We start from the raw sequence: 27310 nt of genomic DNA, 5'->3' as shown, positions 1-27310 counted from the left end.
AAATACTCAAGCGGTAAAAGTAAAGGTGATCTGATGGGAGATAATAAGGAGACTGTACCTCAGATTAAAAAAGAAATCCAGGAGGGTGGAAAAGAAATGAAAAGTTTCAAATGTTTTCACTATAATAAACTAGGCCATGTAAAGTCACAGTGTTGGTGGTTGAAGAAAAGCACTGGGAAGGCTAAAGTGGTAATACAGGATAAGACAGTGGGGTTTGTTAGAGTGGTAAAGGAAAGCCCAAGTGAAGTGAAGGAGGTGCAAAAGATTGTACAGCCTGATCAAGAGGTGATTGATAAGAAGGTGCCAGATCTCTTAAAATAATTTACTTGTGTGGATAAAGTTTACTCATGTATATCAGGAGGAGCAGGTAAAGAAGTCATAATTTTAAGAGATACTGGAGCTAGTCAATCTTTAATGGTAAGAGATGAGGAGTTATGTAGTTTGGGAGGAATGTTGCCAGAAAAGGTGGTAATATGTGGGATTCAGGGTGAGAGGAGTAGTGTTCTGTTATATAAGGTAAAATTGGAAAGTCCAGTGAAGAGTGGTGAAGTGGTAGTAGGAGTAATAGATAAACTATCCTGTCCAGGACTACAGTTTATCTTGGGTAATGATATAGCTGGATCGCAGGTGGAAGTGATGCCTACTGTGGTTGATAAGCCAGTGGAAAATCAGACAACTGAAGTGTTGAAGGACAAACATCCTGGGATTTTTCCGGATTGTGTAGTACAAGGTCGCGAAGTCACAGGTTAAGACAAGCAGAGAAATCAAAGAGTGAAGATGAAGTTGCAGTGCAATTATCAGAAACAATTTTTGATCAGATGGTTGAAAAAGAATAAGAACAGGTGGAGGATGAGGTGGATATTTTTAGTTCAGGAAAATTGGCGGAGTTACAACAGAAAGATGTAGAAATAAAACGGATGTATCAGAAAGCATATACGGAAGAGGAATCTGAGTGTATACCAGAGTGTTATTACCGTAAAAGTGATGTCTTGATGAGAAAATGGAGACCTTTACATATGCAGGCGGATGAAAAGTGGGCAGAAGCTCATCAAGTAGTATTGCCGGTAGGGTATAGAAAGGAGGTGTTGCGAGTTGCACATGAGGTACCAGTGGGAGGTCATTTGGGAATAAGGAAAATTCAAGCTAAAATCCAGAAACATTTTTATTGGCCTAGACTACATAAAGATGTAGTTAAATGTTTTCAATCATGTCACACATGTCAAGTGATAGGGAAACCTCAAGCAGTGATAAAACCAGCACCCTTAATACCCATTCCAGCATTTGAGGAACCTTTTACAAGGGTCCTAATTGATTGCGTAGGACCGCTTCCGAAAACGAATTGTGGGGATTACTTAGTGTTGTATTCTTTGGGGGTTGTATTTGAATTAATGGTTGCTAAGATGTTCACTGTATGTTTTAAATAGGTTAACTTGAGTTCATAGCATAAACATTGTTTTACCTTAAAAAATACTTTTCCATTTCTGCTGTACCACACCTGTAGAGTGGGCCGTGTGCTCCCCATGCCACAATCTATTAAAAGTTGTGGGTCAGGTGAACTCCATGCTACACTTTCGGGTTCTCTAAACCCTGGCCCATAACAAGAGGGAAAATTCAGAGTGTCCAAATTACCTAACAGCACGTTTGTCGGGACCTGTGGGAGGAAACCGGAGTACCCGGAGGAAACCCACGCAGACACAGGGAGAACGTGCAGACTCCGCACAGACAGTGACCCAAGCCGGGAATCGAATCTGAGACCCTGGTGCTGTGAAGCATCTGTGCTAACCACTGTGCTAGGGGGTCTCACAACCAGAAGATAAAATAACATTGGATACAACTTCACTTTATGTGGAAAACCATTATTAGCTTACCAATTGCTTAGTGAGACCCATGAGCAGGAGCTCATTCCCGGGTGGTCAGTCTGTTAAACACATTTTTACCATGTTCTTGTGGGTTGTAACTTTATAAATCCCTTTTGATCCTGGTCCTTGACATATAAGGTAATACCTTGAATCAGGTCATTCGATTGGGTTTCAGTGTCTGATCGCTCCTGTCATGGTTAATTTCCTGTTCTCAGCAGAGGGCTGTCTCCAGGTTCATGCCAACTATCTGCATCTTGATAAGGCACGTAGAACTTTTTTACATATATCCGGAGAGGCCATTGTCTACGAAAGTTGTTGCAGACAGGGGGTGCGATTCTCTGAAATGGAGACAGAGTGTTCGCGCCGTCGTGGGCTAGGAGCGGCGCCGCGTCATTTACGCGCGCCAGGCCTTGGCGCCGCGTAAAGGCGGCGCCGCATACATGACGCGGTGGGCACCGATCGTGGGCCAGACCCCATTTGAGGCCCCCCCCCGGTGCAGGATCCCCACTCGCCCCCCCCGCAGGCCGCCCCCCCCGCCCCCCCAGCGTTCCCGCGCCGTTCCCGCTGGCAGCGACCAGGTGTGGATGGCGCCGGGGGGAACCCGCCGTTTTGGGCAGGCCGCTCGGCCCATCCGGCACTGAGAATCGCGGGGGTACCGGTGAATCGCCATTTTGGCTGTCTCGGGCGATTCACTGGACCACGCCGCGCAAAACGCGATTGTGCCAATCTGGCCGCTTCCGTGAATTGCGGGAGGGCGTCGAACCGGCGTCGCGGGAAAATTTGGCGACCCAGGTGATTCCCCAAACCGGGGCAGGAGTGGAGAATCGCGCCCAGCATGTCTGCATGCAATTGGCAAGGAGGCTACCATCTTAAAGACGTGTGTATATGTGTGTTCATGTGTGTTCATGTGTGTGTACATTCGTACCTGTGTGTGGGTGTGTCTGTGTATGTGTGCATGCATATGTCAGCGTGGGATTCTCTGTATGTCTATGAGTGCTTGTGTGTGAGCATGTGTACATGAGTGTCTGTATATGCGTGTCTCTGTATGTCTGTGTGTATGCATGTCTGCTTTTGTGAGATTCTCCGCATGTCTATGTGCATGTGTGCATGTGTTTCTTTTTGTTGTGTGTTTGTGTGTCTGGGTATGTGTATCTACATATGTCTATGTATGGCTGTCTGTGTGTGTATTTGTGTATGTGTCTTCATATGCCTGTGTGTATATGTGTCTCTCTGTTTGTTGAATTGTCTTTATTTTTAAAAAGTCCGACATGATCTCCAGTGATGATGGGAACGATCTGCCTGAATGGGGACAAAGTCCCCTCGCGCGAGATTAGCCAGGTATCTAACGGCCATCTGGATAGATCGAGGGCCTCGGCGGGGAACTCCCTGATGAGGCCACACTTAGCTCCGTTTTCAACACTGAGGAGCTCTGCTCACCAGAACTCCTCAGTGCAGCGAGAGAATGGGACACCATTTTTATGCACAGGGCACCCCCCAGCCCAATCACTGCCGTGCAAAAAATGCCAGTCTGGCACCCTGGCAATGCCACCTGGGAAGTGCCAGTCTGGCAGTCCCAGGGTGCCAGGCTGGCCATTACATGGTGCCCAGGTGGCACCAACAGTGCCAGGGTACCACCCTGCCCAGAGGACATGCATCTCAGGTCGTTCAAACCCAGGGAAACCCCACGAGTACCGTCCCATCTGGTCCCGGTTTGTGGAGACCAGTACTGAACGACAGTCGCCCAATGTCTCCAAGGCGAAAGGGTTAGATCCCACGCCATGGGCAGATCTTGGGAAAACATTATCAGAGTGGGACTAACTGTCTCACTCGAACATGCAAATTTGCCAGAAAGTGATCTCTCTCACAATGGGTGGGATTCATACCGCAACGTCTCGCAGGATCTCCCAGCATCAACCGGTCACGTGACGGAGTGCCGTGCTGCTTTGCGGGCGTAGCGTGACCAATAGATCCCGCCCGATGTCTTCAGTCAAAATTCTTCTCACTTTGTCCTGATTTCCTCTTTGCTCCACCTTCCTACCAGTGGTAAGCTCCACTCACTGGACTGTACCACAACTAGATTACATTTTACTTACAAACAGAAATAGGAGAGACAGGAAAATGCCTGACAGCATAACAGAAATTCAAGGTAAATGAGAAAGTTAGAATGATTTTCCTGCAACCCTCACCACAGCTTAAGCCAGGTGTTGTCTGTAGTAATCTCGGTAAGTGCATGTACACAAGGGGTTAATGTGTAATCAGTAGCACCACATGATCACTAGAGGGCCGGACCAACAGGGGTATAAAAGGCAACCACATTGGGTCTCTCTCTCTCTCTTTTGGATGTACTGTGACCAGGACAGGACTATCAGATTAGTTCAGATGGTTAGTGTAGTCAAGCATAGTTACTGTAGTTAGATCTTGTTAACCTTATCACTAGTATCAATGTTAAAGTAAAGAACTCACACAATTACTGTTATAGTTACTCAATAAACCTTTTGTTACTACTGGACGAGTTCGAGTCTAGTTCACCGAGATTCAGAAGATCTCATCAGTAACCAAGATTTGAGTAACACACATTACACGCCATAGTATATCGCGACACAGAGAAGTGTAATAAAAGATAATACAGGAGCGTAATAAAAGATTGTCATCTTGAATTCACCCAGTATGAAAGGAGCTGAATCCAGTGTCATTCCCATGGTGAGGACATTGACAATGGCTGGTTTTGCGAAGTTAAAATATCCCATATAAATGGTTATGTTGTGTGGTGGTATGTATTAGGGGTAATACGGTACACCATGAATGCCGAGGAGCTATTGGAGGACAGATGCTGGGTCCCGATTGGATCTGCCGCCTACTGGGCTCCACCCAGATAGGCGGGGTATAAGAACCCGGTTTACTCCCCGCAGCTGCATTCTGTGACTGAGCTGCTGGGGAACAAGTCTGCTCAATAAAGCCTTGATTGAAGTTCTCTCCGTCTCGCCTCGTGTGTGATCGATGGTGCTACATATTGTTCACCTTCACTGGTCTAAAATCCCTGCACCAATGGGAATTACCAACAAGCTCTACACTGGTGAGTGTCTGAGAGAACAAGTGATTTGCAGCCTTCGTTCAGCTCACCACCACAACCTAACATTTACACTTACATTCCAGGAGGTTTCAAAAAAATGCTGCCAGCTCCTTCGATCTGAAAGGACCGACAGTAAACTCCAACATTCCCTTTAACAAAAGAGAAAATGCTGGAAAATCTCAGCAGGTCTGGCAGCATCTGTAGGGAGAGAAAAGAGCTAACGTTTCGAGTCCAATGACTCTTTGTCAAAGCAAACAGCCGGAGAATGTGGGGAATATTTATACTGTGGAGTGGGAATAAAAGATGAATCATAGCCACAGAAACCCAGGGAAACGGGGTGCTAATAGCCACAGAAACCCAGGGAAGAGTGCTAACGGCAGTTCCCAGAGAGAACAAAAGGTGTGAGAGGCCAAGCAGCAGAACAACTAACATCAGAGGCTAAACTGTGGCAGATGGAGATGTGGGGGAGGGGAAGGGGGAAGCAAAGGGGAGAAGGGGTAAGGAAAGGTGGATAAGATGGGGGGGGGGGGAGTTAAATATATATTAGGAAAGACAAGAAAGAAAGAAATGGTAAGAGACAGGTGAAATGAAATGGGATGAAAACAAATGGGTCTAGGTGTTCATTCCATTTCATTTCAACTGGCTCTTACCATTTCTTTCTTTCTTGTATTTCTGAATATATATTTAACCCCCCCCCCTATTCTTATCCACCTTTCCTTACCCCTTCTCCCCTTTGCTTCCCCCTTCCCCTCCCCCCACATCTCCATCCGCCACAGTTTAGCCTCTGATGTTAGTTGTTCTGCTGCTTGGCCTCTCACACCTTTTGTTCTCTCTGGGGACTGCCGTTAGCACTCTTCCCTGGGTTTCTGTGGCTATTAGCACCCCGTTTCCCTGGTTTCTGTGGCTATGATTCATCTTTTATTTCCACTCCACAGTATAAATATTCCCCACATTCTCCGGCTGTTAGCTTTGACAAAGAGTCATTGGACTCGAAACGTTAGCTCTTTTTTCTCCCTACAGATGCTGCCAGACCGGCTGAGATTTTCCAGCATTTTCTCTTTCGTTTCAGATTCCAGCATCTGCAGTATTTTGCTTTTATCCAACATTCCCTTCTCTGGCTGTTTCTGTTCTCTGTCACATGCTGGGCAAACATCCTGAAAATGATGTGAGATGCAGAATGATACTGTACCCCCATCATACGGGCGACACGGTGGCACAATGGTCAGCACTGCTGCCTCATGGGGCCAGGGACCTGGGTTCAATTCCGGTCTTGGGTCACTGAGCGTGGAGTTTGTATGTTCTCCCCGTCTCCGCGTGGGTTTCCTCCGGGTGCTCCAGTTTCCTCCCACATTCCGAAGATGGGCAGATTAGATGGACGGGCCATGCTAAATTACCCCTTAACCTAAATTGGGTTATGGGGATAGGGTGTGTTGTGGGCCTAGGTGGGGTGTTCTTTGAGAGGGTTGGTGCAGACTCGATGGGCCGAATGTCCTCCTTCTGCACTGTAGTGATTCTATGATTTACAAAGAGTAAATCTTCCTGCTTGACTCAGACCGAAGCTTACTGTCTGCACTGGGTATCGCTCACCAAATATACATCAAAGGGATTGATGATCATGTGCCAAATCCAACTTCCTCATCTGAATCTCCCAGACACACACACACAGGATGATGGATATAATCTGCCCCAGTTCTTATCCCTTCACCTATTATTATGAATCATGTGTTCAAACAACTTGTGATTGTTATTTAGAAATTACCCCCTGTTAAATCATGTGAATAAATAATGTAGTTGTTTTGACAGTTTGTGAAATCATGTAAAACCAGAAGTACAACCACAACATATTCCACACTAATGTGACCAAATTCACAAGTCAGTATTTCATCAAATATACTGAAGACATGTTAAATATTGTACCAGAAAACTACTCTGCAATCTGACCCATAGAAATTCATCACTGTAAAGCTAACAAAATACTGTCATGAAATATATTTGAAAATACCTTGTTAACTGAATGATACCAAATCTCTGAGAATAAATAAAAAATGAAGGAATGATGAATATAAGAATGTTTGGAATGATTAATCTTTGTCACTCTCATTACTGAATGCAAATAACAATTTGGCTGGACTTTTGAATTCCCCCTCCTCTCAACTGGCTGGCAAGGGTTGAGGGGCATAGACTCAGGTGACATGGTGGAGGGCACCATGCCCATCAAAAACCCAACTCCGCTGGGATTTTGGGTGGCACGGTGGTACTGTGGTTAGCACTGCTGCCTCACAGCGACAGGGACCTGGGTTCAATTCCGACCTCAGGTGGTTGTCTGTGTGGATTTCGCACTTTTTCCCCATTTCTGCATCTGTTTCCTCCGAGTGCTCCGGTTTCCTCCCGCAGTCCAAAAGATGTGTGAGTTAGGTGGATTGGCCACGCTAAAAGTGCCCCTTCGTGTCCAAACGTTAGGTGACGTTATGGGAATAGGGTGAGGGTGTGGGCCTAGGTAAGGTGCTCTTCCAGAGGGTTGGTGCAGATTCAATGGGCTGAATGGCCTCCTTCTGCACTGTAGGGATTCTATGATTTTACAACACCGAGTGGCGGGGTTGAAGGCTTGGGGGGGGGGGGCCCTCCAGCCATGCCCCATGTGCCCATTGGAGATCCCCCACCACGCGCCCATGCCAACACCCTTGTTAGCCTCTTCTGACCTCACGGCCACCTCACTCCGGTGCCTGACGAACTTACCTTTCAGTCTGAGCTCGCCCATGGCTCCTCATCAGGGACTGACTGAAGAGTGGCCAATACTGCTCAATTCTCTGGAAAGATTTCTGAGTGTGGTAGCCAGCGGGATTTGCCATGTGTTTCCCGCCACTCGGCCCAACGAAGCCGGCAACGCAATTCAATGTTAATTGGTCCACTTAATGAGGCCTCACGGGGTTCTCACTGTAAATGAAGGCTCGCAAGCTGATTCACCAGGACCGCACTCGCCAACCCCCCGCTAACAGGGTCGAGCAGCACTTAAGCTGCACTTGCTCAGCCAACCCCAGCCAGCTCGCAACAATGGCGCCGAGGAGACCAGCCCCAAGGTTCGGAGATGCTGAGCTGGGGAGGCTCCTGGACGTGGTGGAGGCCAGGAGGGGTGTTCTGTTCCCCTGAAGGTCCCGGAGGGTGAGTCTGTCGCTCGTTTTAGCCTTCGTTTATTTGCTCTAATTCTGTCACCTTTGCTCTTGAGTCGCCAGGTATCTTTCTGATACCGCCACGTGGTTCAAGGCCGAGTAATGATTAATAATCCAACACACCGCTTAGTAAGAATTAAATCAACGCTCATTTATTATATACAGCAATTAATACTTATACAATAATTCTACTTCTAAACTACTACCTACCACTAACAGGCCAATACTTAACTTTGGAAATGGCCCACCAGGTCAGGGAAACGAATGGCCTTTCGAATGGGTTCTGAGCCTGCGGGATTCAAAAGCTGGTACAGGTCGATAGTCAGGAGTGTCTATCTGGTAGCGATCGTTGGAGTAAAACTTACGGTTTCTTTCAGCAAGGGTCTCGAAGGGTGCAGAGAGGAGGAGAAGGGTCGAGTTGAACTTGGCCCCTATTCTTATAGTCCCCAGGGGCTTCCCGCCTCTCGGGGCGGACCTTGTACCTGGTTCCAAGTGATTGGACTTGGTCCCAACCACTTGGTTCGATATGCTCCAATACTGGAGCGATTCCTTGATCGGGGGGTGGTCGTTTACCTTTCTTTGTAACAGCCCCTGCTGGCACCGAAAGGTCTGGGTCGGCTTTGTGTTGCTAAATTGTAGCAATTGTTCCCGGGGATGGCTGCTTAATATGCAGGTGGCTGGGGTGTTGTTATGTTGATGGCTGCAGGTATCGATTCGGTCTGGCTTCCCCAGAGGCGAATACACAGTTTTACCTGCAGCTGTCTGTTTGAGTCCTGTTGGCTGATTTTCCCATCAGCCTCTTCCGTTCGCCATTTTAAATCGGGGTTTGGCCATTCTAATCGGGAGTCAGCCATTTTACATGGCTACAAGTCGCAAGGCAGCCAGTGCAGCCTGGGATTAGGTGGCAGCAGCTGTCAGCTTGGACAGTGTGACCAGGAGGGCTGGCCTTCAGTTCAGGAAGAAGGTCAACGATCTACCAGGCAGCGCAAGTGCGTAGACCCCGGCGCCAACCCCTCCCCCGCCCAAGGGAGCAGCCACCCCCCCAACTCCCCATGCGACCCCAGCCCTCCCTCCCGCCTCCCCCCTCAAACCCCCTGCCCCACCCCGCCTTCACACACCCTCTCCCACAACTGTGAACCATACGTGTGGTATGGCAAAGCTCTCCCACACTAGACGGGAGGGGGCCCAGACTGGCGGAGGGGTACTGGACCTAAGAATTCTCACCTCCTTTGAGGAGCGGGCCCTGGAGGTGACCTTGGCTGTGGCCAGGGACAGATCGGTCAGCCACGCGGAGGCTGGCGGATGTCGCAGAGGTGAGCAAAAAACTGGGCCCCACCCGGAGGACCTGTCAAAAAATTTTTCCAAACAAATGAAATGGTCACGAGATATTGCTCTTACGGAGTAAACTCATAAGTAGGGTTATTGAAGTCTATCCATATTTGTCAGAGGAAATGTTTGGCAAGTATGATAGAGTGAAGAAAGCTATATTGAGTGCTTATGAGTTAGGAGGCTTACGGATACAAGTTTTGAAATATAAGAAAATAATCTGGACAAACTTATATTGAATTCAAAAGGGTTAAACAGAATACTTTTGATAGGTGGGTAAGAACATTAAAGATAGATGGAACCTATGAGGTTCTTAGAGAAGCCATCATTTTGGAAGAATTTAAAGATTAATTACGTGCAGTGATAAGGACTCATGTGGAGGAATGAAAGGCTCTCACTGTCAGGCAGGCCATGGAGCTTGCTAAAGACTGGGATAGATCAAAGCCCCTTCATTCAAACCCTTTCAGATTTGAAGGGGATAGAAAATGGGAAGATGAGAAAAAGTATAGTCCGAGGAGATTTCACCTCAGAATAAAAATAAGATGCTGAGGGTACAAGGGATATGAGGAAAGTTAGATGTTTTAATTGTAATAAACTAGACCATACAAAGTCAGTGTGCTGGGGTTTATTATGTAGACCGGTTGGAATTGTAGGTCTTAAGAAATGAAAGTCAGAGACTGGGGAGCAAGAAAAACTGTTATGACTTTTCCATAAAGATATACAAACAATATGACTCAATGAAGCTGTGAGAGTGTGTGCACAACTTGCTCAGGAACAGAGCGAATAGTAGGTGCTGATGTGTTTAAGGACTTTGTGTGTGATGGGAAAGTCTTTTCATGTTTACGGAATTAAATGGGTAGGATATTAAAATTTGAAGAGAAACTGGAGCAAGTCAATCACTAATGTCGTAGGATAAAGATATTCGTTGTCCAGAGGGGATATGGAAGGAAGAGGCTCTAATCAGCAACATGCGCGGTGCGGTTAAAATAATTCCTTTGGCTACAGTGAACTTGAGGAGCAGCTTAAAGGCAAGAGAGGTGATTGTAGATGTGGTAGAAACATTGTCCATTGCAGGGGTTCAATTTATTTTAGGGAATGATAAAGCTGGGTCACAGATGATGGTGATGCCTACTGTTGTTGAACAACCTGTAGAAATTCAAGTGACAGAAAGATTGAAAATGGACCATCCTGGAGTGTTTCCTGATTGTGTGGTAACAAGGTCACATAAGATGAGACAGGAGGAGGAGGAGTCAAGAACACAGGATAACGGCAGCAAAATAAAATTAGTTGGCACTATCTTACCCAGCAAAAAGACACTGTGAAAGACACTGGCTGCAAGTGTGGTGATGGCAGATACAATTGGAAGTTTATAAAATAAATTGGAGGAACAACTGAAAAGAAAAGATTTGCAGAGTGACGGGGGAAGGTCTGAGATCAGTGCGATTAGTTGAGCTGCTCTCATAGGGACACAACAGGCTATGAGGCAGCAGTGCTAACCATTGCTTTTCCATCATTCATCCGTCCAGATCCAGGGCGGCATGGTAGTACAGTAGTTAGCACTGTTTCTTCACAGCTACAGAGTCCCAGTTTTGATTCCTGGCTTGGGTCACTGTGCGGAGTCTGCACATTCTCCCCGTGTCTGTGGGTTTCCTCCGGGTGCTCTGGTTTCCTCCCACAGTCCGAAGACGTGCAGGTTAGGTGGATTTGCCATGTTAAATTGCCCTTAGTGTCCAAAAAAGGTTAGATGGGGTTACGGGGAAAGGGTGGAGGTGTGCGCTTAAGTCGGGTGCTCTTTCCAACGGCCGGTGCAGACTCGATGGGCCGAATGGCCTCCTTCTGCACTGTAAATTCTATGATCTATGAAATGGGTGCAATTTCATGGTACACAAGCAAAATGCTGCCGATTGCATTATTTACCTTGAGAAAGCCCGTAATCGAGACATAGTTGTGGTTTGGCTTTGGTTGGTATTTGTCATGATCTGCCATATACCAAGATGAATTGCTAATGTTGGGGAATGTTGCAATCAGCTCGTTGCAATGACGTGAAGTAAAATGTGACAAAGACTGAATCATTTTGCAGATGTCCTGATATTATTTGCTTGATTGCTGCAAGGTCCTTTTCTTGACCCTGATTTTGGTTGCGTCCAATTTCCTTACTTGGTCCTCCGTCCTGCTCAACGACTTTGCACCCCAGGCCTTTCTGGGAAGCAAAATTGTGCAGGCACAGTAACTACCGTCTCGATAACTCTACTGAGTGCCTACTGTAGGCCACATCACCAACGTTTCCAGGCACTAAAACAATTTCTTTGCCATTCCAATGGTTTGGCCAATTAATTGCATGTCCTACAATAATTAGAGCATCATTGAATCACTCTCCTGCCGCAGTGTTGTTGGTACAAAGTGAAGCTTTTAAGCCACGGGAGGAAAGGCCTTGTCACCCAGGAGCTGTCGTTGGAATATAGCGAAGATAATCAGGTACTGCAGAAGGGATGTCTGCTGCACTTGGTGGGAGCAAGTGACCAAAATGCAATGTGGAAGATTGTATATTAGTGCAGTTACACAATTGTAATTCCTTCCCATTAGTGTAACTGGCATGTGAGGCATAGATTGTCACATGTGTGGAACCAATGCAAAATCTTGCACCTTCACAAAAGTTAATTACTTCATATAATCATAGAATTTATAGTGCAAAGGAGGCTGTTCAGCCGATCGAGTCTTCATTGTCCCTTGGAAAGAGCACCCCTACATAAGCCCACACCTCCACCCCTTCCCTGTAACCCATTAACCCCACCCAACACGAAGGAGCAATTTAGGATGGCCAATCCACCTAACCTGCACATCTTTGGACTGTGGGAGGAAACCGGAGCATGCGGAGGAAATCCATGCAGACACGGGGAGAAAGTGCAAACTCCACACAGAGAGTCACACGAGGCCGGAATTGAGCCTGGGACCCTGGAGCAGTGAGGCGGCAGTGCTAACCACTGCTTTTGCATCATTTATCCGTATAGATCCAGGTTCAAATTGAATGAAATATGCAACACTGAAAAAAAATTGGTGTTGGTAATTTACTCAATAAAAAGATGCAGTGTATATTCTCTGATGTTGTGGAAGTCTCAATTGGGAGGACTACCTGGTGTGAATCCTCTCCAAAACTGAGGCGTTAGGGACACTCTGTGCAGGCACTGATTTCACTGAATTTCTAGCGAACATTTTAAAGTATCTTTGTTTATATTAATCAAGGGCCTAACACTCTAATGTGTGAAAATTAACAACACGAATGTAAATTATATCTTGCTTGCATTGAACAACTCAAAATAACTGATTTAACTTTGTGTGGGTACAGCGATCAGCAATAAGGCGGTAATTGACTACTCTACCAAAGACCACACTTCATTTTCAGCATACTCCTGACATATTTACGTAATTATTAGGAATGGGGGGCATAATTACGATCTTACTGACCGGTGGCTTGGACTGACAGCTTGTCTGGCGAGGTGAGTTCAAATCCCATCATGGCAGCTCAGTTTATGAAATAAATTTGGAATTTAAAAAGAAATGCCACACATCAGTAACATTGACAATTTAATGGCAGTGTTGGGTTGTCATATTAAGCCATGAGGTTCACTGGTGTCCATTAAGGAATGAGGTCGACAGCACTTACCCAATCTGGCCCACAGGTGACTCTAGGCCCCCAGCTATTTGCTTGCCTTCACAAAATATCTCTGAGAGATTGTGGTAGTACCAGGTATTGCGGTACCTGAGAGGCTGATGACCATTGGTTAGACCCAGGAGTCTACCATTGGCTGTATTACGTAGCTCCGCCCTGAAGACGGGGTATAAGAGATGGTGCCGTCCCAGCAGCCTTCACTTTCTGTACCGAAGCTGCTGGGGAAAAGGTCCTAGCAGATTAAAGCCTTCAGTTATGGAATCACTTCGTCTTGAGTGTAATTGATTGCGCATCAATTTAATCTGCTACAACTTAAGTTGGAAGGATGGATCTCCGAATCAAACCGGAGTGCCTCCAGCTCAGCCCCCACGCGGATAACTCTGCTGCTATTTTTAAACACTGGCTGGCGTGCTTTAAGGGCTACCTCGACACGGCCGTGGGCACCCCCACGGAACGACAGAAGATGCATCTCCTGTGCTCCCGGGTCAGCCCTGGGATCTACCCCCTTATCGAGGAGGCGGAGAACTATGCTGCCGCTATCGAACTGCTAGAAGGACATTACATCCGCCCTGTAAACCAGGTCTACGCTGAAGGCGGGGTATAAGAGATAGTGCCGTCCCAGCAGTCTTCACTTTCTGTATCGAAGCTGTTGGGGAAAAGGTTCTAGCAGATTAAAGCCTTCCGTTATGGAATCACTTTGTCTTAAGTGTAATTGAATGCGCATCAGAGATTATAATGGTTCAACCTTTAAATGTTATGGTGCTTGTGACCTGAGTGTGGTGGTGAAGATCACAGTTTATTCTGTCCCAGTCTGTATTGTATCTGAGGGCTTGGATTCATTATTAGGGATCTGTCCTGTGAAGAATTAGGTCTAGTGCCATTGGTATATCATCCACAAAGGATTAGATCAACACTCCGACGATTCTGGGAACATTAATTCAGCGATGTGTTCACTGATTTTAGTGCACTACCATTCACCAATGAAACACAATTTAAAGAAGATTCATTATCAAAAGCACCGATACAAACTGTAAGTAGTGAAATTGCTGAAGATGTATATAAACATATTTGGATGAGGGAACAAAATGTTGGGCGGGATTCTGTGATCCTGAGGCTAAGTGTTGACGCCGTTGGAAACGCCGTCGGGTTTCTCGACAGCATCAACACGGCCTCAGGTTCAGGAATATCAGGCCCTTACAGGGGGCCAGCATGGCACTGCAGCGATCCATGCCACTCCATATGCTGATCCTAATGTGAACTGGGCGGCGCGGGGTCCGCGCATGCGCAGTGGCACCGACGTGAACGTGCGCATGCGCAGTGACTTCCTTCTCCGCGCCGGCCCCGCGCAACATGGCGCAGGGCTACAGGGGCCGGCGCGGAAGAAAGGAGGCCCCCAGCCAGAGAGGCCGGCCCGCCGATCAGTGGGCCCCGATTGCGGGCCAGGCCACTTCGGAGGCCCCCCCGGGTCGAGACCCCCTTCCCCCCGACAGGCGGCCCCCGGACTCTTCCACGCCGAGGTCCCGCCGGCTGAGAGCAGGTGTGAACGGCGCCGGCGGGACTCGGGTCTTTTAACGACGGCCACTCAGCCCATCCCGGGCCGAGAGTCGGCGGGGGGGGGGGGGGCTGTGTAGAACGGCCCACGACCGGCGCCACGCCAACCATGCCAGTGCTAATGGCGCCAATTCTGCGCTCTGCAGAGAATCGGGTCCCGGCGTCGGGGCGTCGTGGCCCAATCCGCGCCGGTCGCGGGGATTCTCCGGCCCGGCCCCAGTCTGAGAGAATCCCGCCCGTAACATCTCAAAGTTTGCAGATGGTGCGAAGTTGGGTGGGAGGGTGAACTGTGACGAGGATGCAGAGATCAGACAGCATGCTATGGACAAGTTGGGCGAGTGGGCAAATCAATGGGAGATGCAGTATAATTTGGGTAAGTGTGAGGTTACTCACTTTGGAAGCAAAAACAGGAAGGCAGATTACCACCTGAATGGTTGTAAATTGGGAAAGGTGAGTGTGCTGTGGGACCTGGGTGTCCTTGTGCACCTTCCACTGAAGGTAAGCATGCAGGTGCAGCAGACGGTAAAGAAGGCCAATGGTATGTTAGCCTTCATTGCAAGTGGTTTCGAGTACAGGAGCAGGGATGTGTTCTTGCAATTATACAGGGCCTTGGTGGCCGATGGAAAGTGCTCCTGATGAGGGGGGTCAGACCTCATCAAATGCTGCGGAGCACCAGAGATCATCGCTGAGCGGGTTGTCATTATTATCCATCCCATAGACAAGACTCACTGATACTGCCAACCCAGGACAAGCACCCTGTAGTGAAGCAGGAGGGAAGCAATGGGTGGGGGGGAGGGGTGCAGGTGCAGGAGATATTTGGGGGGGGCAGGCCCCCCAGTGGGTGAACCTGGAGGTGATCAGAGTGTTCCGTGCGTGGCAGCCCTGGCACACACATTGTGCTGCCTCCTGTGGCTACCCTGGACCCATGTGAAAATGAAATGAAATGAAAATGGCTTATTGTCACAAGTAAGCTTCAAATGAAGTTACTGTGAAAAGCCCCTAGTCGCCACATTCCGGGGCCTGTTCGGGGAGGTTGGTACGGGAATTGAACCGTGCTGCTGGCCTGCCTTGGTCTGCTTTAAAAGCCAGCTATTTAGCCCTGTGCTAAACCAGCCCCTGGTTGGTTAAGCATGTCCTGCTTATTCTGGCCCTCCTCCTCTTTGGATAAGTCCTGGGGTTCTTCCTCCTCCTCTAGCATGTCACCCCTCTGCTGTGCGATGTTGTGGAGGACAGAGCAGGCGACTGCGATGTGGGAGACCCTTTTGGGGTTGTATTGGCAGACCCCCTCCACATCTGAACCGCATCTTCAGGACGCCAATGCACCGCTCGATCATGCCCCTGGTGGCTGCATCGGGGTCGTTATAGCGGTTCTCCACGTTGGTACGTGGCTTCCAGGTAGGTGTCATCAGACACGTTGGCAGAGATAGCCCCTGTCACCCAGGATCCAACCCCTCACCCAGGAGGGTGCCTTCAAAGTGCCGGGCACCACCAAATGTGCTCGGATGAAGGCCCGGGTATTGGATGCAGACCTGCATGATGTGAAGCTGGTGGTCATCACACCAACTGCAGGTTTAGTGAGTGGAATCCCTTCCGGTTTGTGAAGGGCATGCCCTCAGGTGGCGGTGCTCGTAAGGGGACATGGGGCATCTCGGCGATGGCGGTGAATCCCGTTGCCCTAGCAACCTGGTGTGCTCGGTCCATATATAGGTGGATATACTGTGCAGCCTGGGCGTACAGGCCTATGTAACAGTGTGGATACACCTGTGCATGAGGCCTGGGTGATCACAGATAGGTGCCTACTCGGCGCCTAGAAGGATTCCATTGCAATAAAGTTCAGGGCGACTGTCACCTTGACAGCCATTGGGAGCGGATGTCCTCCCCCATGCCCACGCAGCTCCAGATGTGCCATGATCCGGCACAGTTGTCTCACGGTGTCCCTGCTCAGCCGCAGTCGTCGGCAACACGCTCGGTCCGGCAGGTCCTGTTATGACAGACGCTGCCGATACACACAAGGCCTGATATATCGCCTCCTTCCCACCTCCTCCTTGCCCTTTGGGCAGCCAGCTCTCCATCATCACCAGCTGGCCTCTGCTCCTCTGGGGCAGGCTCTTTTCCTGCTGGGTCTTCTCCAAGCAGCTCCTGCTCATGCACCCTCAGTGCCTCCGCTAGGGCTGTGGCTAGGTAGATGCCAACCACTCCTCTCTTGATACCAAAATCCATTCTCTGCAGGGGGTAAAGGGCAGACATGTTGTCATAGTGAGTACCCCCATGCCCGACCAGATCCAATGGGCTTCACGGTGGCCCTGGCCTGCACTGTCACCCCTGTTCCCTCATGTCCCTCCCCCCCCCCCGCCTTCCCATCCCCACCCCCGGCCATTCCCCCTGACACTGAGCCCTCCACACCGCACCCCTGGCCCTGTCAGCGCCTGGCATCAGGGGGCCTTTAACTCCGCCACCATCCCTACCGGCAGGAGTACCAATAGCTGACGCTACCCATGCCAGCAATATGCTCTCGGGCACCTGTCCTGTGACCTCCTGTGGGCCACGTGATACCCCGCCAGCAGTGTGGCACCAGGTTATGGGTGGGTTGGGCACAGTGCGCAACCGAAAGGCACTATCCTTGGTGGCATGCGTGCGGGCAGGGCCCACGGGTGGGGCTCGACCAGAGGGGTAGGCACCCATTGGGACCGTAACTGCAGTCAGTGGGGTGCGCAGCCAGATGGTTGCCTTGCAGGCCGCAGCAGTAGCGGTCCATGCCCAGCCCGCCAGTCCAAGGGGCACCCCGACCTCACGGCCCATTCCTGGAGCATGCAAGCCATTTCGTTGGGCGCCCGGCGCCAACCTCGATGTTCGACTGACACACGATTCTCCACCCGTTCGCAATTCGTGATTCCAGCGTCGCTGGACGGAGAATCCCACCCAAGGACTTTGCTTCACCTCCATTTCAGGAAGAAAGTTTCAAAGACTGACCTCTGAGTGAAATGATTTTGCTTCACATCCGTTATAAATGGGTGACCCCTTAATTTGTTTCAATATTTTTACCCAAGCCGTTTTAAATTATGTCCAGGAAAAGAGAAAAACAAACCAATAAACATCCTTCACAAACCACACTCCAGGAAAAAATCTGAAACACTTCAGGGATTAGCATGTCATTCTTGTGCAGGGGCCATGCTAATCTTGGCTCTATCATTCCAACTTTGGTATAAGCGCTGCCTAAGCGAGGACAAACGCTTATTTTCAAACAGTGACACCCCTCACTCTTTTTCTAGATTCTCCCACAAGAGAAAGCATTGTCTCCACATGCACTGTGTCAAGACCCCTCAGGATTCTATGTGGGCATCATCTCTGAAATCTGAAAAGTCCGGTGTTGGAGAGGGAAAGTGGCATTGAGTCTGCCGACGGCTATGACAGCTTATTACATCATATCGTGCGACACTTAGTCAAAACCATTTGCAAGCACGAGGGTTCCATGCTGTACAGCTTGGGGGGCGACCTCTGATTTGCCCCCCACACCCAACCTCAGCACTTCAATGATCCAGGCACCAACTACGTGAATACGTGGCTAAAGGGATGGTGTGAGGGGGAGGGTTTCAGATTCCTGGCATTGGGGCTGGTTTTGTGGGAGGTGGGACCTGTACAAATTGGACAGGTTACACCTGGGCAGGGCCAAAGCTGATGTCCTTGGCGGCGGGGGGGCGGGGGGGGGGGGGGGGGGGGGCTACTTGCTAGAGGGGTTGGGGAGGGTTTAAACTAAACTGACAGGGGGATGCAAACCTATGTAAGGATTCAAAGCAGGGGGAATCAAGAGCAAGAGAAAAAGACAGCAAAGAGATTAAGAAAACTGGTCGGCAAAGAAATCGAGGACCTGTATCAGATAATGACACTGTAAAAAATAGCAGGGACAGGACAAGGAACATTAAAAGGACTCGTCTTAAGGTTTTGTACCCGAATGCGCGGAGTATTCAAACTAAAACGGATGAATTAGTTGTGCAGATAGATGTAAAGGGGTACGATATAGTTGGGATTACAGAGACATGTCTCCAAGGTGACCAAGGATGGGAACTAAACATTGAGGGCTATTCTGTTTTTAGGAAGGGCAGACAGAAAGGAAAAGGTGGTGGAATTGCATTGTTGATTAAAGAAGATATTGATACAATATTGAGGAAACATATTAGCACAAACGATGTGGAATATGCCTGGATCGAGTTAAGAAACACCAAAAACTTTTGTACGCGTGGTAGACAGACCACCAAATGTCAGTCAGTGGTAATGTTGGGAAATAGCATCAGACAGGAAATCAGAGATGCATGTGATAAAGGAACATCTGTGATTTTGGGTGACTTGAATCTGCATACAGACTGGGTGAGTCAACTTAGTCACAGTGCAATAGAGGAAGAATTTCTGGAATGTGTACAGGATGGGGCTGGTTTAGCACACTGGGCTAAATCGCTGGCTTTGAAAGCAGACCAAGGCAGGCCAGCAGCATGATTCAATTCCCGTACCAGCCTCCCCGAACAGGTGCTGGAATGTGACGACTAGGGGCTTTACACAGTAACTTCATTTGAAGCCTACTTGTGACAATAAGCGATTTTCATTTCATTTCATTTTCTGGATGAGTGATCGTAATATGAGAGAATTCTTTATCAAGGTAGATAGTGAGTTAGTTGATTCTGAGACCATGGTCCTGAACGTTATAAAGGTAACTATGATGGTATGAGGCATGAGTTGGCTATGATGCACAAAGAAACATTGCTGAAAGGAAGGACAGTGGACAGGCAATGGCTGGTATTCACGGAACGAATGGGTGAATTCCAAAAGTTCTTCATTCCTATTTGGCGCAAGAGTAGAACGGGAACTGTGGCTGAACAATGGCTTACAAGGGAAATGAGAGACAGTATTAGATTCAAAGAAAAGGCATACAAAAGCAATGGAAACTGGGAGAACGTACAGGTTCTACACAGACAGTCACCCAAGGCCGGAATTGAATCCGGGTCCCTAGTGCTGTGAGGCAGCGTGCTAACCATTGTGCCACCAAGTGGAATAAATGGGCCTTTTTCCGATTGGCAGGCAGTGACATCTGGGGTACTGCATAGATTTGTGCTAAGACCCCAACTGTTCACATTATATATTAATGATTTGGATGAGGGAATTAAATGTATTATCTCCAAATTTTCAGATGATGCATAGTTGGGTGGGAAGGTGAACTGTGAGCAAGTTGCAGAAATGCTTCAGCGGGATTTGGACAGGCTGATTTGGGAAATAGCATGGCAGTTGCAGTATAATGTGAATAAATGTGAGGTTATCCACTTCAGTAGCACAAATAGGGGGCGGGATCCTGAGGCGAAGTGTTGACGTCGTCGGAAACGCCGTCGCGTTTCTCGACGGCGACAACGCAACCTCAGGATCAGCAATTCTGGCCCCTACAGGGGGCCAGCACGGCACTGGAGCGGCCCACGCCTCTCCAGCTGCTGATCCTGGTGTGAACTGGGTGGCGCGGGGTCCGCGCATGTGCAGCGGCACCGACGCCAACGCGCGCATGCGCAGTGGCTCCCTTCAACGCGCCAGTCCCGACACAACATGGCGCAGGGCTACAGGGGCCGGCGCGGAAGAAAGGGGGCCCCCAGCCCGAGAGGCCGGCCCGGACCCTTCAATGCCGAGGTCCCGCTGGCTGAGAGCACATGTGAACGGTGTCGGCGGGACTCAGTTTTTTACGACGGTCGCTCGGCCTCACCCCGTTCCGGGAATTGGCGGGGGAGCCGCGTAGAGCGGCCCCCAACTGGCGAAGCGCCAACCATGCCAGCACCAATGGCGCCGATTCTCTGCTCTGCGGAGAATCGTGTCCCAGCATCGGGACGGCGTGGCGCAATCCGCACCAGTCGCGGGGATTCTCCGGCCCGGCCCCGGGCTGAGAAAATCCCGCCCAGGAAGTCAGATTATTATTTGAATGGATGTAAATTGAGGAAGGTGGATACTCAGTGAGAGCTTGGTGTCCCCGTGCATCAGTCGCTGAAAGCAAGTGCGCTGGTACAGCAGGCAGTAACGAAGGCAAATGGTATGTTGGCCTTCATAGGGAGAGCACTGAGCATAGGAATAGGGATGTTTTGCTTCAATTGTATAGGGCATTGGTGAGGCCACATCTCGAGTATTGTGTGCTTACCTGAAGAAGGATATTCTTGCTATGTAGGGAGTGTCATAATATACACCAGTATATCATGGTGCAGATACACACTGATGGACACACAGTGGGACCAATCAACACACACAACACCGCAGCCAATCACCAGTGAGAGCACACGCACTATAAAGACAGGGGGCATCAGAGTTCCCGCTCATTCGAGTTGCAGCTAGCTAGGCAGACAGAGCTCACAGCCTGCAACACAGACATTTACCATGTGCTGAGTGCATCGACTGGTTAGGGCAAGGCAAAGATCTTTAGTTAAAGCTAGTATCGTATTAACCCACAGTCTGAGTATGTTTAAACAGTTAATGATTCAATAAAATAGTGTTGCACTATTTCAAGTGTTGGTGACCTGTATGTGATCCAGAACACCCAACACATCATGATACCAGGAGTGGTGGGATATCAGCACTTCTTAGACCTACCTGCAAGTGATCTGTCTTCCGCCAGCATTCCATCATCCTGCAACATGGACAACATCAGCCCCCCGCCGCTGCTCCGCATCACCGGCAACCTCGGGGCGAACTGGAAGATTTTCAAACAGCGCTTCCAGCACTTCCTCGAAGCCATGGACAGGGAGGACGCGTCGGATACCAGGAAGATTGCTCTCCTCCTATCCACGGACGGGGACCATGCCATCCACATTTTCAACTCTCTTACCTTTGCAGATGACGAAGATAAGACGTTCAAGACGGTCCTCCTCAAGTTTGACACTCACTGCAGCGTAGAGGTGAATGAATGTTTTGAACGCTACGTGTTCCAACAGCGTTTGCAGGGTAAGGATGAACCTTTCCAATCCTTTCTAACGCACCTCCGCATCCTTGTGCAATCTTGCAACAACGGGCCCACCTCCAACTCCATGATATGCGACCAGATCATTTTCGGTGTTCAGTCGGAACACCTACGTCAGCAGCTCCTCAAAGTAAAGCAACTCACCCTAGCGACCACCATCGAGACCTGTGTCTTGCATGAAAACGAGTTGGTATGCCCATATACAAGTGGCTGGAACGGCGCGGCAAGGTCCCCACGAGGCGGAATGGGTCCAAGTGATTGAACACCTCCAGGGCCTCAGCCTGGAAGAGGGCGGCCATTTTGCACGCTTTTCGCGGACTCCCGTGCTTGTACGCACCAAACGAGGGGACGGCGACGCTGAGGAACGTAATGCGCAGGCGCGCACCATGCACGACCGCACCGCGCATGCACAGTGGCGCAACGAACGTGCTGACGTCACAACGTGAGGCAACTGTGGCTCCGCCCACTTAAAGCGGCAATGCCCCGCAAAATCCCGACAATGCCTACGATGTAGAAGACTTGGCCACTATGCTGCCTTCTGTCAAGCAGCTCAGCCTGCCAATTCATAAAGCTTCAGCCAGCCTCGCAGGTATGTTCGGGCAATTCAACACACGGTCACCGAGTCCGATGCGGACCTCCCACACAGCAGTGACACCGAGGACCCGAAGGCACCTTTTTGAGTCGGTGTCGTAATGAAAAACAGGCTGTCCCCGAAGCAAAGACACCAGCTGCTATCGGTATACAGCATCGATCCAGACGATGAGTGGTGTGCCACCCTGACGGTCAACTGGTCCCAAATATGATTCCGCCTGGACACTGGTGCCTCCGCCAATCTCATGGCATGGTCTGCTTTCCAAAGCCTTCGTGTCAAACCAGCCATCCTTCCATCGGCCTGCCAGCTATTGGACTACAATGGCAACATCATTCCTGCTACCGGCTCGTGCCAACTTGAAGTGACGCACAAGTCACGGAAAGCCATCCTTCCATTCGAGATCGTGGGCTCCTCGAAGGACTCCCTGCTTGGCGCACAGGCATGCAAGCTGTTGACCCTCGTTCAAAGAGTTCACTCTCTTTCTCCTGATGTCTGCCTTCCAGGACGCTGACTTCAGGGCGCAACTCGATGCCATCATCGACCAGCACCGCGACGTCTTCAAAGGCATGGGCACGCTCCCACATACTTACAAGATCCTACTCAAACAGAACGCCACGCCTGTGGTGCATGCACCTCGCAGAGTCCCAGCATCCCTCAAGGACCGCCTCAAGCAGCAGCTGCAGGACCTCCAAGACCAAGGAGTGATCTCCAGAGTTACGGAACCAACCGACTAGGTCAGTTCCATGGTGTGCGTAAAAAAGCCTTCCGGCGAGCTGATCCCAAGGATCTGAATCGCAATATCATGAGGGAGCATTATCCGTTTCCCAAGTGCGAAGAGATCACATGCGAGATGATTCGCGCCAAGCTCTTCACCAAACTTGACGCCTCGAAAGGTTTCTGGCAAATCCAGCTCGACAAATCCAGCAGGAAACTGTGTCCCTTTAACACCCTCTTTGGCAGACATTGTTACAACAGGATGCCGTTTGGGATCATATCGGCTTCAGAAGTGTTCCACAGGATCATGGAACAAATGATGGAAGGCATTGAAGGCATCGCGTCTATGTCGACAACATAATCCTATAGGCCTTTGGATTTCGGCGGGAGCGGTGCGCAAGGGCCTTCTGGGAAGTGAGTATTTACTTTAAAAACCCTTACCTTTGCAGGAGCAGCCCTTTGGATTTTGGCGGAGGAGGGTGGTGTAGTGTCTCCCACCCACCCTCCTCCTCTAACCTAATAATAAGACCCATTGGTGTGAGGTAAGTGCCATATTATATTATTATTATATATATTTTTTTAAAAATATTTATTTATTAACCAGATCTTGGTTGGAGGCTAGAGGGATGGCAGGGAAGGTAGTGCAATGTTCCTCCTGCAGGATGTTTGAGGTGAGGGATGCCGTTAGTGTCCCTTCTGATTTTACCTGCAGGAAGTGCAGCCATCTCCAGCTCCTCCAAGACCGAGTTAGGGAACTGGAGCTGGAGTTGGATGAACTTCGGATCATTCGGGAGGCAGAGGGGGTCATAGATAGCAGCTTCAGGGAATTAGCTACACCAAAGATTGGAGATAGATGGGTAACTGTAAGAGGGACTGGGAAGAAGCAGTCAGTGCAGGCATCCCCTGCGGTCATTCCCCTGAGTAACAAGTATACCGCTTTGGATACTTGTGGGGGGGATGACTTACCAGGGGTAAGCCATGGGGTACGGGCCTCTGGCACGGAGTCTGTCCCTGTTGCTCAGAAGGGAAGGGGGGAGAGGAGCAGAGCATTAGTAATTGGGGACTCGATAGTCAGGGGCACAGATAGGAGATTTTGTGGGAGCGAGAGAGACTCACGTTTGGTATGTTGCCTCCCAGGTGCAAGGGTACGTGATGTCTCGGATCGTGTTTTCCGGGTCCTTAAGGGGGAGGGGGAGCAGCCCCAGGTCGTGGTCCACATTGGCACTAACGACATAGGTAGGAAAGGGGACAAGGCTGTCAGGCAGGCTTTCAGGGAGCTAGGATGGAAGCTCAGAACGAGAACAAACAGAGTTGTTATCTCTGGGTTGTTGCCCGTGCCACGTGATAATGAGATGAGGAATAGGGAGAGAGAGCAATTAAACACGTGGCTACAGGGATGGTGCAGGCGGGAGGGATTCAGATTTCTGGATAACTGGGGCTCTTTCTGGGGAAGGTGGGACCTCTACAGACAGGATGGTCTACATCTGAACCTGAGGGGCACCAAAATCTTGGGGGGAAAATTTGTTAGTGCTCTTTGGGGGGGTTTAAACTAATGCAGCAGGGGCATGGGTACCTGGATTGTAGTTTTAGGGTACGAGAGATTGAGAGTATAGAGGTCAGGAGCACAGATTTGACTTCGCAGGAGGGGGCCAGTGTTCAGGTAGGTGATTTGAAGTGTGTCTACTTCAATGCCAGGAGTATACAAAATAAGGTAGGGGAACTGGCAGCATGGGTTGGTACCTGGGACTTTGATGTTGTGGCCATTTCGGAGACATGGATAGAGCAGGGACAGGAATGGTTGTTGCAGGTTCCGGGGTTTAGGTGTTTTAGTAAGCTCAGAGAAGGAGGCAAAAGAGGGGGAGGTGTGGCGCTGCTCGTCAAAAACAGTATTACGGTGGCGGAGAGGATGCTGGATGGGGACTCTTCTTCCGAGGTAGTATGGGCTGAGGTTAGAAACAGGAAAGGAGAGGTCACCCTGTTGGGAGTTTTCTATAGGCTTCCAAATAGTTCTAGGGATGTAGAGGAAAGGATGGCGAAGATGATTCTGGATAAGAGCGAAAGTAACAGGGTAGTTATTATGGGAGACTTTAACTTTCCAAATATTGACTGGAAAAGATATAGTTCGAGTTCATTAGATGGGTCGTTTTTTGTACAATGTGTGCAGGAGGGTTTCCTGACACAATATGTTGACAGGCCAACAAGAGGAGAGGCCACATTGGATTTGGTTTTGGGTAATGAACCAGGCCAGGTGTTAGATTTGGAGGTAGGTGAGCACTTTGGGGACAGTGACCACAATTCGGTGACGTTTACGTTAGTGATGGAAAGGGATAAGTATACCCCGTAGGGCAAGAGTTATAGCTGGGGGAAGGGCAATTATGATGCCATTAGACATGACTTGGGGGGGATAGGTTGGAGAAGTAGGCTGCAAGTGTTGGGCACACTGGATATGTGGAGCTTGTTCAAGGAACAGCTACTGCGTGTTCTTGATAAGTACGTACCGGTCAGGCAGGGAGGAAGGCGTCGAGCGAGGGAACCGTGGTTTACCAAAGAAGTGGAATCTCTTGTTAAGAGGAAGAAGGAGGCCTATGTGAAGATGAGGTGTGAAGTTTCAGTTGGGGTGCTTGATAGTTACAAGGTAGCGAGGAAGGATCTAAAGAGAGAGCTAAGACGAGCAAGGAGGGGACATGAGAAGTATTTGGCAGGTAGGATCAAGGAAAGCCCAAAAGCTTTCTAAAGGTATGTCAGGAATAAAAGAATGACTAGGGTAAGAGTAGGGCCAGTCAAGGACAGGGATGGGAAGTTGTGTGTGGAGTCTGAAGAGATAGGCGAGATAGTAAATGAATATTTTTCGTCAGTATTCACTCAAGATAAAGAGAATGTTGTGGAGGAGAATGCTGAGACCCAGGCTATTAGAATAGATGGCATTGAGGTACGTAGGGAAGAGGTGTTGGCAATTCTGGACAGGCTGAAAATAGATAAGTCCCCGGGGCCTGATGGGATTTATCCTAGGATTCTCTGGGAAGCCAGGGAAGAGATTGCTGGGCCTTTGGCTTTGATTTTTATGTCATCATTGGCTACAGGAATAGTGCCAGAGGACTGGAGGATAGCAAATGTGGTCCCTTTGTTCAAGAAGGGGAGTAGAGACATCCCCGGCAACTATAGACCGGTGAGCCTCACGTCTGTTGTGGGTAAAGTCTTGGAGGGGATTATAAGAGCCAAGATTTATAATCACCTAGATAGGAATAATATGATTAGGGATAGTCAGCATGGCTTTTTGAAGGGTAGGTCATGCCTCACAAACCTTATTGAGTTCTTTGAGAAGGTGACTGAACAGGTAGACGAGGGTAGAGCAGTTGATGTGGTGTATATGGATTTCAGTAAAGCGTTTGATAAGGTTCCCCACGGTAGGCTATTGCAGAAAATATGGAGGCTGGGGATTGAGGGTGATTTAGAGATGTGGATCAGAAATTGGCTAGCTGAAAGAAGACAGAGGGTGGTGGTTGATGGGAAATGTTCAGAATGGAGTTCAGTTACAAGTGGCGTACCACAAGGATCTGTTCTGGGGCCGTTGCTGTTTGTCATTTTTATCAATGACCTAGAGGGGTGAGTAAGGGTGAGTAAATTTGCAGACGACACTAAAGTCGGTGGTGTTGTCGACAGTGCGGAAGGATGTAGCAGGTTACAGAGGGACATAGATAAGCTGCAGAGCTGGGCTGAGAGGTGGCAAATGGAGTTTAATGTAGAGAAGTGTGAGGTGATTCACTTTGGAAGGAATAACAGGAATGCGGAATATTTGGCTAATGGTAAAGTTCTTGGAAGTGTGGATGAGCAGAGGGATCTAGGTGTCCATGTACATAGATCCCTGAAAGTTGCCACCCAGGTTGATAGGGTTGTGAAGAAGGCCTATGGTGTGTTGGCCTTTATTGGTAGAGGGATTGAATTCCGGAGCCATGAGGTCATGTTGCAGCTGTACAAAACTCTGGTACGGCCGCATTTGGAGTATTGCGTACAGTTCTGGTCACCGCATTATAGGAAGGACGTGGAAGCTTTGGAGCGGGTGCAGAGGAGATTTACCAGGATGTTGCCTGGTATGGAGGGAAAATCTTATGAGGAAAGGCTGATGGACTTGAGGTTGTTTTCGTTAGAGAGAAGAAGGTTAAGAGGAGACTTAATAGAGGCATATAAAATGATCAGGGGGTTAGCTAGGGTGGACAGTGAGACCCTTCTCCCGCGGAAATGGAAATGGCTAGCACGAGGGGACATAGCCTTAAACTGAGGGGTAATAGATATAGGACAGAGGTCAGAGGTAGGTTCTTTACGCAAAGAGTGGTGAGGCCGTGGAATGCCCTACCTGCAACAGTAGTGAACTCGCCAACATTGAGGGCATTTAAAAG

At 49.2% G+C, this 27310-nt stretch overlaps 1 non-coding gene across 1 annotated transcript; it reads right to left on the bottom strand.

Moving 5' to 3' along the window:
- Window positions 1–17758: 17758 nt before the first annotated feature.
- On the bottom strand, window positions 17759–17861 carry LOC140409705 (U6 spliceosomal RNA). Its single transcript, XR_011940491.1, has one exon. It is a non-coding gene; the product is annotated as a U6 spliceosomal RNA (small nuclear RNA).
- Window positions 17862–27310: the final 9449 nt, after the last annotated feature.

Source organism: Scyliorhinus torazame, chromosome 3, assembly GCF_047496885.1.
Source record: "Scyliorhinus torazame isolate Kashiwa2021f chromosome 3, sScyTor2.1, whole genome shotgun sequence".
Taxonomy (NCBI): domain Eukaryota; kingdom Metazoa; phylum Chordata; class Chondrichthyes; order Carcharhiniformes; family Scyliorhinidae; genus Scyliorhinus; species Scyliorhinus torazame.
This window is presented reverse-complemented; position numbering and strand designations above follow the sequence as displayed.